At 42.6% G+C, this 14226-nt stretch overlaps 1 protein-coding gene across 5 annotated transcripts in view; it reads left to right on the top strand.

Annotated features, from left to right (window-relative positions):
• Positions 1-14226, top strand: part of RNF152 (ring finger protein 152) — a 79521-nt gene that overhangs the window by 40779 nt on the left and 24516 nt on the right. Inside the window, exon 2 of one of the 5 annotated variants that reach the window (XM_027736782.2) lies at positions 8833-9011. The exons of the other annotated variants lie outside the window; for them this stretch is intronic. The gene's annotated coding sequence lies outside the window, so the exon portion shown is untranslated. The remainder of the gene's footprint in view (positions 1-8832; positions 9012-14226) is intronic. 5 annotated transcript variants of the gene reach the window in all.

Consider the following 14226-nt stretch of genomic DNA (forward strand, 5'->3'; position numbering starts at 1 on the left):
TTTTAAACTGAACTGAGCAGGTTGCATGCCAGGACGGAAGGATTGCAATGCTTTCATCACCACAATGGACTTTTCCATGGTGGAGCTTTTCCAAAAGATGTGCACTGGAAAGGGCTGGTATGGCCCAAGTTCCTGGGACACTGCAGGCTCTGACTGACTGCACTTCAGGGACTTGATAGCTCCAGGTTTTGCAGGCTCTTCTTTCTGGGGATGGGGAAAGATGGAAGTGAAACTTGCTTTGGTAGGAACAAAAAAGCGTGTAAAGCTTGTAGTAGTAGCTGCCAGCACCTGTTAGACAAGGTAAAAATACTGTTTAGAAGAAATGCTGGGTGTATGTTTGCAAGTGGGGGCATACAAAGGCAAATAAGACCTTTTAAAAAGCATGAAGCATGCATAGGGAGTGTGCTGTCAGACGCAGTGCCTCTTGCCAGCTAATACCATCTGCAAATAAAACAAGTTAGGTTGTTGCTATTGTAGCTGCTTACTCTCATGAAGCAGGGTGACCCAGACTTGTCTGATGCTGAAAAATATGTTGGCAATTTTCCTGAAGTCCAAGGTGTGCAGAGTAATTTACTTAAAAGACCCAATATAACAATTATCATCCAGGATGAACACATACAACTGTAATGTTTGCTTGCAGTTGTATTTTATATGACACTCTCCCTGAAGTTGCTCGCTGACTGCTTTCACCAACAAACACAGCCTGGAGATGATGGGTTTCTTCCTGACCTGAAGTTAGCAGCAGTAATTACACTTAAATAAGTTTTAATGTGGCAGTAGGAGGGATTTAGTGGCTTGGGCAGAAGGCTGTTAGTGGGGTCATTTGGGATCCAGGCCTTGCAAGCTTTCCTTCTAACCTTGGGCAAAGCACATCAGCTGCTTAGTACATCTGTTCTTAAAATCTGATTTGTGACAATTCATTTCAGAGTTGTTGATTGATGTTGGTCTTGGTTTCCTCCTCTGAAACAACCCCAAAATCCCCAAATGTTCGTGCATGGAATCGAAGTTTGAATATAAAGCCTCCCTCTCTTCTTCCTGCTCTTTACCTCAGATAAAGGTGGAAGAAAGAGAGTTTTGTGCACGGCCATCTACTGAAGGCATCAATCATGTTGGGAGTGGAGGCTGCCAGTTTTTCCACACGTTATTAATGACGAAAAGATATAAACATATGAATGCATAATTGTGTTAGATTTAGATTGCTTACAAAATAATGACATCAGGAGAACAATGGGGTTACAAAATCTGGCGGACAAAGCACTGAAGTGCCAGGACTAACATTGCAGAACTCCCCTTTGCATCTGCAGTATGATACAATCTTTAATTCTGTAATTGCATCATTTTTTCCCTTTCACAGTGTCCCTCTTTCACTGGATAGGTAATTGCTGCCTAATTCATTTTCTCTTCCCCACATTTACTTTCTGCATGTGTCTCCACATCTATTTATTTTACACCTCACCCAGACCTTGAACTGAACAGTACTGCTTATTTCTTCCTGGGGGGCTTTTTCAGGTGGGGAAGGTCTTATTCTTGCAGCATCTCAGGTACAGGTACTGTCTTCATTTTCATAGCTGAGGAATGGAGTCAAAGAGCAAATAAACCCTAAATGATTGAAACACCTGCAATTTTGGCTGCCTCAAAGAGATACTTGGGGATGGTTTTTGTTTTCCATTTGTCCCAGAGTACCTGGCATGACGTAGCAGTTCATCTGCTGGAAGCACAAGGACTCAGCTGTTGGTGTCGGCACTCTTGTAGATTAGCCCTAAATGCCTTGGCTTTGCAGAGGGTAGGCACTGCCCCATTAGGGGTCACTTGAAGAAGAAGACTTGTTTCAGAGACTTGCTGAGCATCTTAAAAGGACTATGGAGCCAAGAAGGAGCCTGCAAGTGGTATGTCCAACTTCCTCAAGCAAGGTGGTTGTCTCTTTTTCTTCCTGCATTGCCTTGTTCACTAATCTTCCTGACCTCCACTGGGTGAGGCAGTGTTTGAGACAGCTGTTGCTTTTATCATACAACCTTATCTTTTTTCTCAAAGCAGTTGATTTCCAGGGCTCAAATGGTTTGTGATAATTGAATTGGAGACAGTCAATGCAGATGTATACAGGAGCTTGATGAAGGCTGTGTGTGTAGTCTTCATATGATATGTCTTAATTTTGAAATGATCAAGTTTGCAGTCTTTGTATTAAAAATTAACATAGCTAGGTTTAAATGTAATTTTATAACTGTACAAAGGGAAAGGGGAGAGATGCATAAAAATTAGGCTTTGTCACATTAATCTGCAGTGGCGTGAGTAATCCCAAGGGCATAGACCTTTGGGCTGATTTCTGACCCATGAGATAAGGGCGTGCTGAAGAGCACTGTTTGGGTATAGATGGTGGTTGTTGATAGAGTGAGATGATGTGCTCAGGGGGTCATCTGCTGCTGTGCTGGGGGGTTTTGCAGCCCAGAGCCAGGTTACCCTGAGATCCCATTTAAAGATGAGGTAGGCAGAACACTGGTGCTTCCCAAGTTCTCTTTGACTTGCCTGTGCTGTCCTGCTCTTTACTCTGTTGCAGTCCAGTTTCTCATCTCCTTAAACTCACCCTCCACAGTCCCGCCTCCTTCCCCTTTCTTCCTGTGCTTCCCTAACAGATGCCATCTGCTTCTCCCCATGTTTTTGGGTACCATCACTGTAGCCTGTTACTTCCGATGCCACCTATCATTTTCCAGAGGTCCCAGGTCTAGATAACCTGGTAGGATTGTATACAATCTTGATTCCAGTTTAAATCTGTAATACTTGCTTGTTCAAACTGTAGGTGAAGACCAGTCCAATACCTTTGATTGAAGCATTTTAGAGGATTCATCTTACTTCTAGACCAGAGCAATTACTGTGAGCATCCTCTGAGATCAAGCAATGGGTTAATGGGTGCTTTAGGCCAACTCTATATAAATAATGTACATCTGAAGAAAATGCTGTGTTCTGCCCTGTTTCTCACTGTTTTTTTGTATGCGGTCTTGCTTGATCTCACCTACCTTCCGTGGAGTTGAACATGATAGTGAAATTACATCAGTTCATAGTGAGGAACGCTGGTTGCTTGTGCTTTTTTTGTTCTCTGGAACTGAATAGCAACATGATAGTGCAAGAAAGAGTGTGTGGGTTCTAGAGACTGGGCTTCCAGCTGAAATGCAAGTTGGTGCAGCTTGGCCACTTTCCAGAGAAGTGATGTCTGTAGTCTCAGCAAGTCATTAGATGTCTGCATGTCTGTCTTCTGACCAATTTACAGTGAGTTTCTTCCTACAGCTTTATTCAGAGGATGGGGAATGGTTAATAAAAACCTCACGCAGCAGCAAGAGGGGACAAAGTAGACATTTTTGGTTTTGTTCAAATGAGCATAACAATTGTCTTTCTTTATGTACTTTGGGCTTTTTTGTTTCATCAAACTAGATGAGGAAAAGTGGATATACCAGCAAAGAAAATATGTTTGCCAACAAAATCTGGCCTTGGAACAGACCAGACTGACCTGAAGTGAAACAGTTGGGATGACAATGATTTAAAAGTCAGACTTGTGTTCTTGGGAGTTTCTGATATAAATCATGACCATGATTGCTATAAACCATGTCAAACTAGATTCATAAAATAATGTCAGTGTCTTAAAACGTTTCAGATGACTCAACAGATTGTACATCTTTACAAAATAATTAATAAACCAGATGCTAAAAACTGGCACCAACTAGTTTTTCTCCTTGCATTGGCACTGTGTGTAAGTCCAAGAGGTAGGATTTGATTACTGAACTTCAAGTATTTGAAAAGGAGAGAGTATTAAAAGGACCATGGGACTGGTCTTCAGCTCTTGTCCAAAGGTTCTTGGGGATCCAAGGACTTTGTCTAGTCTGTGGAATGTTACTGGGAGAAATGACTTGTATTAATGGAGAGATCTACACATCTTACAGAGGAGGGAATAAGGTTTAGTTGGGAGAATAAAACCCAAAAACAAAACCAGAAAAGATTGCACGTCCATCCTAGCCATCTCCAGCCTGGAAGGGGTTGGTAAGCCTGCATGTCTGGGATTTGGTCTGAGCTTGGATAGGCTTCAGTTAATCCCTGACACAACCTTGTTGTCTCTATTTTGTGTGTGTGGTTTTCTTTTGAAGTATGTTTAGAAAGATCTTCAGGCACCAAAGGTTGCCATAGCTCCTCTGGGAAAGAAGTGGCTCCTCTGTGGGGTGGCCCCCACGTTAGGTGTGCTCCACTGGCCTCTCTTGATCCCTGGTTTGCCTCCTCCCTCTCCTCTTCCTCACAGCATCTATGGTCAGACTCTGAGAGGCAGGGACAGGGCTTGCAAACAGCTGGCTCAGCAGAGGAGGGGGAGAGCCAGCTGATGCCACTATTAATATTCTTTCAAAATTGATGGATGAGACGATTATAAAATTGCAGAGGGAAGTGAAACTTAACGGATCCATGTTTTAATTGTATTGTGGATGTTTTTCAGCAGCCGGCTTCTGAGATGCAGGACAGATCGAGCATTTTTGTGAGGATGTTGATGTAGGCTGCAAAATGTATTGTTTTTAAAGAAAGAAAAAGGAAAAGATTGGGCCAGTCTGTTTTCCACACTCTGGTGCTCTCAGTCTTCTTCAGTTGTACTGTGTAATAGCATGCAATGTCTAGACAGTAAATCAGATCTGAAATACTGTCCCGATGCATCTAGAGAAGAAAGTCTCCTGCAAGCACCTGTGGTGTCAAGGTGCCCAAGCCTGTGAGGGGTACCTAGGTTCTGGTGTTGTAATTTCCCCTGTGTGCCCTTCATCCCCATGGAAAGGAATGAGGATGCTGGAGCCATCTGGCTTGTGGTGACCGGCAGTGTGGGTCCATGTTTCCTCCATGCTGGCATGTCAACCTTCTGGCACTGACACCTTCCTGTCCATAACACGAGGAAGATCCTTTTTCGGCTGATGAAGCCCTCCTGCTCAGTCTGCAAGTAGCAGTTGCATGCTGCATGAGGTTTTCTTCTAGGCAGGTGTTTTGTTTGAGTATGCTTCATCCACCATTGGATGAGAACATTCTCTAAGTTTCATTTTAACTCAGGCTTTAACAAAATCAGTCTTCTTTGTAGTGTTGTTCCTAGCTTTTCTTTCCTCTGGGACTGAGAACTTCTCTCCACAGGCTCCTTAACTCAAACGTAACCTGTCATAATTCTGCATGTTTTGAAAAAGTACACATATAGGTGGTTTAGTAAAGAGAACAAAGTATCAGTCTTTTCTCTTGCCTCCTCCTGCTTTCTCCCAAGTCAAAAGCTGAGAACAGGACACCTTTCAGGAGTGGGCTCTTTAATTTAAAGTCCCAGTCGTAAAGTTCTAGCATCTTCATCAGACAAGCCTTCTGTTCCCATCAGCTGCAGGGGAAGTTGCTTAAAAGAAGGCATCCTCCGGGGCTTGGAGTGGTGCTGTTTTAAAAGTGAATAGTTTGGGGTGGAGATGGTCTTCTGCCTCAGTGCTTTAGCATGCCTATTTTCTCCACCTCTCTCATACCTGTGTAAGGATTTCTGGGGTCCAATCTGGCTGTGAGGAGCTCCCCCATTTTCCCCTACTTAAGCTCCCTGGGGCAACAGCTGCAATTCCAGTGGTGAGGTTTAGAAATGGGTTCCTCTTGCTTCATTTCCTGCTCTGGAGTTGGTTGGTATTTTAATGGCTGTAAGCTAACATTAGGAGGGATAGCACACCAGGGAGCTGGACTGCTTCAAGAGGAAAAGTTTCTTCTTGCAGGCAGTAAAACAGGCTTGTGAGACGTGGTCGAGATCCCTGTGAGTTACAGAGGTGCCTTGGCTGAGTAGGCAGTGAGTGGGGAAGATGAGAGTGGATCACAACAGCTTTCTTACATCCTAAAGGACACAAAATCTTTGCACTGTTTACTCTGAAAATATTCTCTCTCCCTTTCCAGAAGTGCACTGTTTACACGCAGGCAAACGCTGAGATTTTACAAGTGTACGTGCTTGCGCTTTTTGTGCTTTGGGCACAGCTGGCAATGCTGATAGGAGGGCTTCTATTGTACAGACGCTTGCTGCTTAGAAAGTAGAAATTTGCTGAGAGTGGCACTGGGAGCCCAGCAATTCTCCCTTCAGTGAGGCTGGGAACTGCCGGCAGCGGCTGAGCTGTACTCGGCAATGTGTGTGTGCGGGCTCGCAGCAGGACCAGGGGTGCTGAGGTGCTGGTGCTGTTACTTAGAATATTTCAATTCTTTAAGCTTTTTTCTTCCTTAGCAATACTTTCCAAATATAATTATTTAGAAGAAAACCTGAATTATGTTATTTTGCAGATGATTGGAAGCCTGTTTTCTTCCTTTTGCCGTGGTAGATCTGTTAACATCAGTGACTGTAGCTGCAACTTGCTTGTCGAGGTGTAGCTTGTCTTTGCTTTTATGGGATCAAGGCTGTTATGGTATTTTTTGACCTGATTCTCACAGGATTTCCTTTTGTTTGCTGTACTGTTCTGTATGCCAGTTTCCCTGTAAATGTTGTGAGAACTGGCAGTATGGGCCTGATGCCAAGGGTAAGGGGCTAATAGAAATACATTTATTTTTATTTTGGAAGCTCTTGCAATTCACACTTTGCTGGCAGGGCAGGTATGGTGTTTCACAGAAGAATTCCTTTCTCATCATTTTGATTTCAAAGTGCTCTAACAGGGTCCGTCTACAGCTCTAGGCATGGCAAATGACACACCAAGGCCAGGATTCATTCAACAGCAGGAGATGGGGACACAGCAAATGTGAGTATGAGGTCTGTCCAGCATAGCAGCACTGCTCTGGCATCCCTGGAGCAGGGTGTGATGGCCCTGGTGGGGGCTAAAACAAGGTCCTGTTTCTATTTTCTGAGTGCCAAGCCAGTGCTGTAGCCATTCTGCTGTATTGCTTACTCAGTATTTTGTTCTAGGGAGCCTGAAGGTATGTTGCTGTAACCGAACAATGCCTCCTTCGTGAGATCTGAGATGCCTGCTCTTGCAATACCTGGCTGTGTCATGTGTGCTGAGCTAGGGACAGAAGTGCTTGTGAGCCCTTACAGTAGCTGAGGGAGCTCTGACTCCTGATCCATGGCTGTGCTCAGCAGGCTCCTGCCGCGGAGTGTGAGGTACATAGCGCTGTCACAACAAGGGTCTTTCAGCGAGACTTGGCAACTTTTGCACCCAGGACTGTGCAGTCTGAGGGCATAGAGTTTAAGCTGGAGAGATACTTGATGAGAGGTCAAGATGGTTATTTGCATCACTGATGAGATGATTAGTAGGTGGTGTTCGTGGCTCTCATTAGAGACTTGTGGAAGATTGGTATTAAACAGAAAAGATCTCTGTGTCTGTGTGTAATTTATGAGGCCTTCTGCTGAAACCTCCATTCATACGCTCAAATGTTCCACACTGGCAGTGGGGAAGAGAAACTGGAAGATGCTAATTATGTCCTGTGCTGTCAAATAGAAATAAAGGTGGCCGTGGCATGTGTTCTGCAGAGGCTTAGATGCTTCTCCATGTTGTGGATCAGCAGTGTACTGCAGGGCCAGTGTATGAAGAGTGCAGGGGAATCTGATTTTCATATCCTCTGTTTAGAACTGAAGATTGGCTTTCTTTATATAGAAATATTTGTATTTTTATAGGTGAAATCAAAGGGCCAGGCACTTTGGTCGAAAACTGTTTGTTCTTGGTATTTGTCACGTGTATAGCTGACTGAATTAATCAAATGGAAAATGCTTTTTCCCAAACCAGAAAAATTCCACAAAAAGAAATGTATTCCACCTATTTTTTTACTTTAAAAGCAAAATATAAAAAGATCCCTCTTCTCTCCTTCTCTCACTCTCTTTCTTCTATGTTTCTCTTACTGGCAAAATGAGAAAAGTCAAAGCCTGAAGAAAAAGGTTTGGGTGGGCATTCACACATGTATGTATGGAGGAAAAAATCAAAATATATGGATGTTTCTGACTTACCACAGATAAGCTAGTGAAAATCAGTGATTTATGTAAATGTACTTCTATGACAAAGAAGCATTTAACAACTTGCAAGTTATTCCACTTTGTATTCTGTTGGTAGATAAACATAGGCTTAATTCTCCACTTACTTGCCCTTTCATATCCTTTTCTGACTTACAGAACAGTTGCATTCATTTAAAACTAGTCTAGGGTATTGAATAGCCATGTCTGGTTAATTTTGTTTTAGCTCATTAGCTTTTTATTTTTTTTTTCTAATGTGGCCACGACAGGTGGTGGCAACTTCTAGCTCTGAAGTGTGCAATGCTCTTCTTTGAGTGTCCTGACCTGCCTGCTGCTTAGCTGTCCCTGGATCACAGCTCAGGAAGCCTCCCTTCTCCATTTTGTTCATGACACACGTGTCTGAGCAGAAGCCAGTAATGGCTTTCAGAGGGTCTGAAGTCACGGGGGTGATATGATGCATACTTTTGAGATGTATCAGCTTCCCCCTTGTGTAAATCAAATCAAACAGGGTAAGGTGCGGATCCTGTTTTGTTTCAGCATGGCTTGCTTATTCAGTGGAAAGGATGTGTGCAGTCATCTAGATGGATGAAACCATCTTGGAGCGTTTCGGTAATATCACACATGACAGAAATTCTGAGCTTCTCTGTGTGAAATACCTCTCTTCCAAGAGAGGAGAATCCTTGACAGTACTTTCAAAACCTATTAGGAAATTGTGGGTTAAATAATTACTCTATTTCCACATTAACGTTTTCGTTTCTTGCCACTTTTCCAATTGTGGCAAGATTTGCAGGTAAGAAGCTGAAAAAGAAAAAAAGTATAAGGGGGCAGTTGGTTTGTTTGGGGTTTTGTTTGTTTTACTTCTTTAGTGTGTCTTGTCTGCATCTGACTCCTGGCAGGGTTTTGTGACCTTCAGTGGATCTCATCAGTATTTTCCACTCAGAGTCCCCCGGGCAGACAGAAACCTACACGGCAGAGCACTGAAAACTCTGAACTGCCCAAAAGGAACGGCATCTTGCACCAGCTCTTCCTTTTTCCTCCTGTGTTGGTGAGCACTGAGGGGCATTGTTTAAACCAGGTGAGCTTTACTGCAAAAGGAAAAAGGAAAACAACATGAAACCTTAAATGTTTGGAGATAATTATGAAGAGGACTGATCACTCCTGTAGCTCCTCAGGACAATCCTGCATTTATTGCTGACCTTATTTCAAGACATTTTTAAAGTTTTTGGAGTTCAGCTTCATCTGAAAACAGAACAGTGGTTTGGTTTTAGTACACCTAGGAAGTGGGGGTTAATCTTGTGTGTTAGGATACGTGTGTTTAGACTCTCTTCAGCTTGAATATTCTTGGAATATTCTCAAAGTGAAAACTGGGAGTCACCTAGGCATTAGCTGAAGAAGAAAAGGTCTTAGGCCACAGAAGTCATAAACAAAAGAAATGCAAGTTGCAGTTCTTTAGTGTTGCATAAAAGGAAACTACTAAATATGTTCCTTTGGTAAGCAAACCAGTTTGTGAACTGTATTGTATTATTTTTTTTGGTAAATGTTCCCATTTCATCAGCTCCTGTTCTAAGATAGGTTTCTGGCACCTTACCTTCTGCAGCCAAAACTGTGGAGATTAGCTCAGCTGGTTAGAGCCTGGTGCTAATAACACCAAGGTTGTGGGTTCAATCCCCATATGGGCCATTCACTTAAGAGTTGGACTCTGATCCTTGTGGGTCCCTTCCAACTCAGAATATTCTGTGATTCTGTGAAAAATGTAGAAGAAAGAGGTTTATCAGTACAGCAGTTTCAGCGGATTGCGTGGAATCTCAAACTGGTTATTAGGTCTTTGAATTATTGGGTGATGTATTTGGTAGCTGGTATTCTGTATCAGAAGTACATAATGTAAATAAATTTGATTAGAATAGTGCTCATACGCTTTCTGTCAGTCTTTTGACTATATTTTTCTAGTTGTGTAAAGCACAAAACTTCGGGTATTGGCAAAATCTCTTCCTGTGAATGCTTTTCCTGTAAAAAGCTGGTGCAAAGTAGTTCTGTCCTGTCAAAGGGAATGACTAGTAGGTGTGCTGCGCCTCCCAAATCCATACAGGTCTCTGTGCCACTTTAAAGGATGCATGCTGATGATGTAGTTGTTCCTTTATCACAGTTCAAGGTTCCCTCTTTCGCTGTGCCTTGACTGCAACTAAAAGACCCGCTTACAGATCTTACACTGGTAGAGGAAGGTAAACGTAGCATCCACCTGCCCTTGCTTCTTAAGAAAGGGTACTTAGCATCTGGGAGGCACAAATACCATATTGCAACCTTTGCTCTCCCCAGGAAACCTGAAGCAAATCAGAAAAAGCTAGAGAAATGGGGTCTTGTAATCCACACAGCATCTGCCTCCTAGGTCTTAGCGCAGTGGCTTTTTGAAAGCAATGAAAATAGATGGCCATATGCCCAGTGCAAGAACTTATTCACTCCACTGTATTTATTTTTATAGTGAAATTGCATTTTCATATCTCCGTGAGAGAGACTGTAGCGGGATACAAATGCAGTGAAGCATTTCTTTCTGTGGACATAGCGACTTGGGCACAGATGTGATGAAACTTGCTACTCTCTTCATGAAAACACATTGAGCTGGGAATACTGCTGTTTTGCATCCTCTCTAAGGAAATTTGGCAATGCAGTTGTGGTGGATGGAGATTGTATTTCTTTACGCGCCAGATCGACATTGCTATACAAGAAAAGATGGTTGAACAGGCATAGCTTCAGTGAAGTGTGTCCATGATTTCAGTGAAACATGGGATTCCGAACCACTTAGAAAATAAGAGTATTATTCAATGGAAATTTAGTTTTACTTTTCAGTGACTCAGGAATGCTAACACTAAAGATTTGAGTCATGTTTCTTAAAGATGTTTTAACATGACTTTCAAAGTTATAGGTACATTTCACTGCATTGAAATTAATATGCGTGTAAAAGCCTCAGAGTACAAAGTCTGTGCTTGTGAATTGGGCAGTTAGTGGCTTGGCCCCACCTGCATTTTGTGTTTGCATGCAAAATAATTTGTATTAGCAGTAGAGCATTCCGTGTGCATATAAAGTGTGTTACAACTAGTCTACACACAACCAAAGTAGGTCTGAGAAATGTAGGAGGCCATGTAGGTAAGCCTGGCTACTTGCTAGAGCTCACTAGATTGTGTCTTGTCTTAAAAACAAAAGAGGGAAAAACAAGACAGAGGTGAGATAGTGGGAGTTATGTGGTTGTTGTAGTTAGGATCCAGTCTGCTTCAAGTAATGCAGTGTGCTGTTGATGTTAGAGAATTACACAGGGCTCTGTTTCAACTGATCTCCAAAATGACTCAGTGTAAGAACTGAGGTCATGTGGATTATTTTTAAAAGACCTGTTGGACTAATTAGGCTATGTTATGTGGCATAGTGTTAGTTAAGCATGCCCAGAGTTACTGATAAGAATTCAGCCTTTAATCTTCTGCTGGAAGCAACTTCCCTTCAAGATTCAGAGATGTACAGCAGTTGTAACATATAAAACCCAAAGCATTATAGAAATTAAGGGAGAAGGAAAGAAGCTGCATAAAGTAGAAGGGGAATTAATTATATGACAAGGGACACACTGAACAAGCAGATGGCTCAGTGTTGCAGGGAACAGATAGGTTGCATGAGTGTTTAGTGACTACTTTGACTGAGTCTGTTCATGTGCTTATAATATATATCTATCTCTAAAAATTTGTGGCTGCTGTGATTATGTATAATGTATTATGTAGTTGTTTGAACAAGGCAACAGAGAAAGTAAGACTTCAGACTCTTGCTTCTTTTGTTGGTTACAAACATTGAGTTCCTCTTTCACCGCCTCCAGACTCCAAATGTTGCTTGTATGTTATCTGTATTCTCCCTTGCTTCCTGCTTGCTCTCTGTCCCTACCCACCTCTGGCCCCTGCCCTGGCCTCCAGCTCCTGTAGGGAGTCCAGTATCTTTTCTCCTGTTCCTTTCTCCATCCTCTTCATACCCTCTGTTAATCTTCAGTAACACGGATGTAAACCAGGCAGATTTTTAGTTCCCCATTAATTTTTGTAGCATATGTATTTTTGAATTTTTTTTTAAATTTAAGAAAGGTGTTTGTCCAGTGTTTGTTTCCCGATAGTGTAAATGATGGGTGAAGACCTTAGAAAAAGAATATTTCTACAAAGAAACTCTTAGCATAAACCTTGCCAAATTTTAGGTGGCTGAAAAAAGTTGTCTCTTGACCCATAATTCCAGAGAGGTAATTTTATTGAGGTTTAGACTCAGGTTTTATACTGCAGGAAGTCTGTGTCCACTAAGGAAAACCATCATCTCTTACATACTGTTGACTGTCCAGAGGCAAATTTCAAGTCTGGAAGTGTGTGTCCGTGTGCTAGTGGGAGGGCTCTGTCAAAGTTGGGTCTTTGTACTGCCAGACCAGGGGGCAATGTGATCAGATGAGACAGGACATGCAGTGGAATGATTCCAGTGGTTTTTGACAATTGCAGGAAGACAGAGGACTACCTGACTTCACAAAGCCTGCTGGGCAAACGTATTGAGCCATCAAAAGGCTTTGAAGAAATCCTGTTTTGTGCCTGTGGTATGTATGTATGGGTGTTGGATGCTTAAAGACCATCTTTGCTTTTGTGTGACATGTCGACCCTGTGCTGGCATAGGTTACAGGGTGGCATTGGATGTCCCAGCGTGGTGTTCTTCCTCTAGTTCAAGATTTTTGATTGGATTTTGATGCAGAAGAAATAACCCCTGCTGTCAGTGAACCACGAGGGGGTACAATGTTGTATACAACATGTCCCAAGAACGTGGTATTCCAGATTAGCAGTGGTGGCCATTGTTGGGTCCAGAGCAGTTCTTTCCTTTTCAGCAGTGCCTGGTGTTGGCACAGTGTAGGCTAAACTTATGCTGCCTGAATACCATCTTAACTAACTTCTTGTTCTTTGGTACTATTCAGTCTTCCCAGCATAGACAAACATCACTGCATTTATCCTCTTCAAGGACTGTTTTTACTCGCTACTTTTTTTTCCTTCACCCTTCCCCCCCACCCAGTGACACCTTCAGTAATGTTTCATTGCCATGCAAAAGGAGGAAAGCACATTGTCAGCAGCCTACTTCAGACAGAGAAATTTATATCTGTGAGAAGCATTATGTACAGAACAGCAATTACTCAGATCATCAATATTTATATAGCAGATAATAGTTGTCATGGACAAGATGAATATTGTCACAAGAGTGATAGCTGTGGGAGGGGGATGCAAAATATAATTGTTAGATTTCTTTAAATGGGATAATTATTTAACTTTCAAGTGATTGGTGAATACAGCTTAGAGTCTGAATTAAATATCCAGTGGGAGTTCATCAGCTTGTAGTAAGTAAAGGAAATGCCCGCTCCTGTCTAAGCTCATGTCACATGGTGAAAGCTGCCTGGGATGTTGTCCTTTAGATATGGCTTTAGCTGAAGGCAATGATGGGGCCCTCCTAGAATGAGGAATCATATAAAATAACAAAAAAGTAATCAAGCAGCTTGTTTGGAAAATTAATTTTTGTTATGTCTGCCATGGACAGACACTTGTGGTTGAGATGGAGACATGGTTGCATATTCCTTGATTTTAAAAGCATACTCCGGTGTTTGGTGAAACATGGCCATCCTTAGGGCAGATTTTTTACCACAGCTTTCCAGCATCCTGCCTGCCAGTTGATGTGCCTCTGGCTGCCTTGGCACTGCCTGACTGGACAGGCAGCCCAGTGAGTCCCTGCCTGGCCTCCTGGCCAGAGGGACAGCCTAGGTCGTGGCTTCCTGTTTGCACAGGAGATGCAGCTTCTGATTTCTCCAAAGAGAATGCCTCCCCTCACCCACCCTTTTTAACCTTTTGTATGGCAGCGTGATAATTTGGAGAGCTTTCATTCATTAGCAAGAATGCTATCCTGTTCTGTTTTTGAGACATATTAAATCAAAAACTAACTTCATGTGGGCTGTTTGCTACAGGCAGTTTATTTACTGACTTTTTTCTTCTGCTTGTGAAATGCCTCTGAATAGCTCTATTTTTTGTTTACACTCACTGACCCTTCAGATGTGACTTCAGATGCGTATTTGAAACCCTGTAACCCCCTGACTTCTCTCAATGAGGAGGAAGAGCGGATGGGAGCACTTTGTTCAGTGTTTAGCTCAGCCGGGATTGGCATTGTCATAGTGTTTTCCAAACACTAAAGCAACATAGGAACATTTTCAGCAGAGTAGATCCACAAAAGACCTTAACTACTATGGTATCAAGCCTCTGGGCACT

This window comes from Pipra filicauda, unplaced genomic scaffold (assembly GCF_003945595.2).
Source record: "Pipra filicauda isolate LSUMZ 115617 unplaced genomic scaffold, ASM394559v2 scaffold123_size2130275_pilon, whole genome shotgun sequence".
Taxonomy (NCBI): domain Eukaryota; kingdom Metazoa; phylum Chordata; class Aves; order Passeriformes; family Pipridae; genus Pipra; species Pipra filicauda.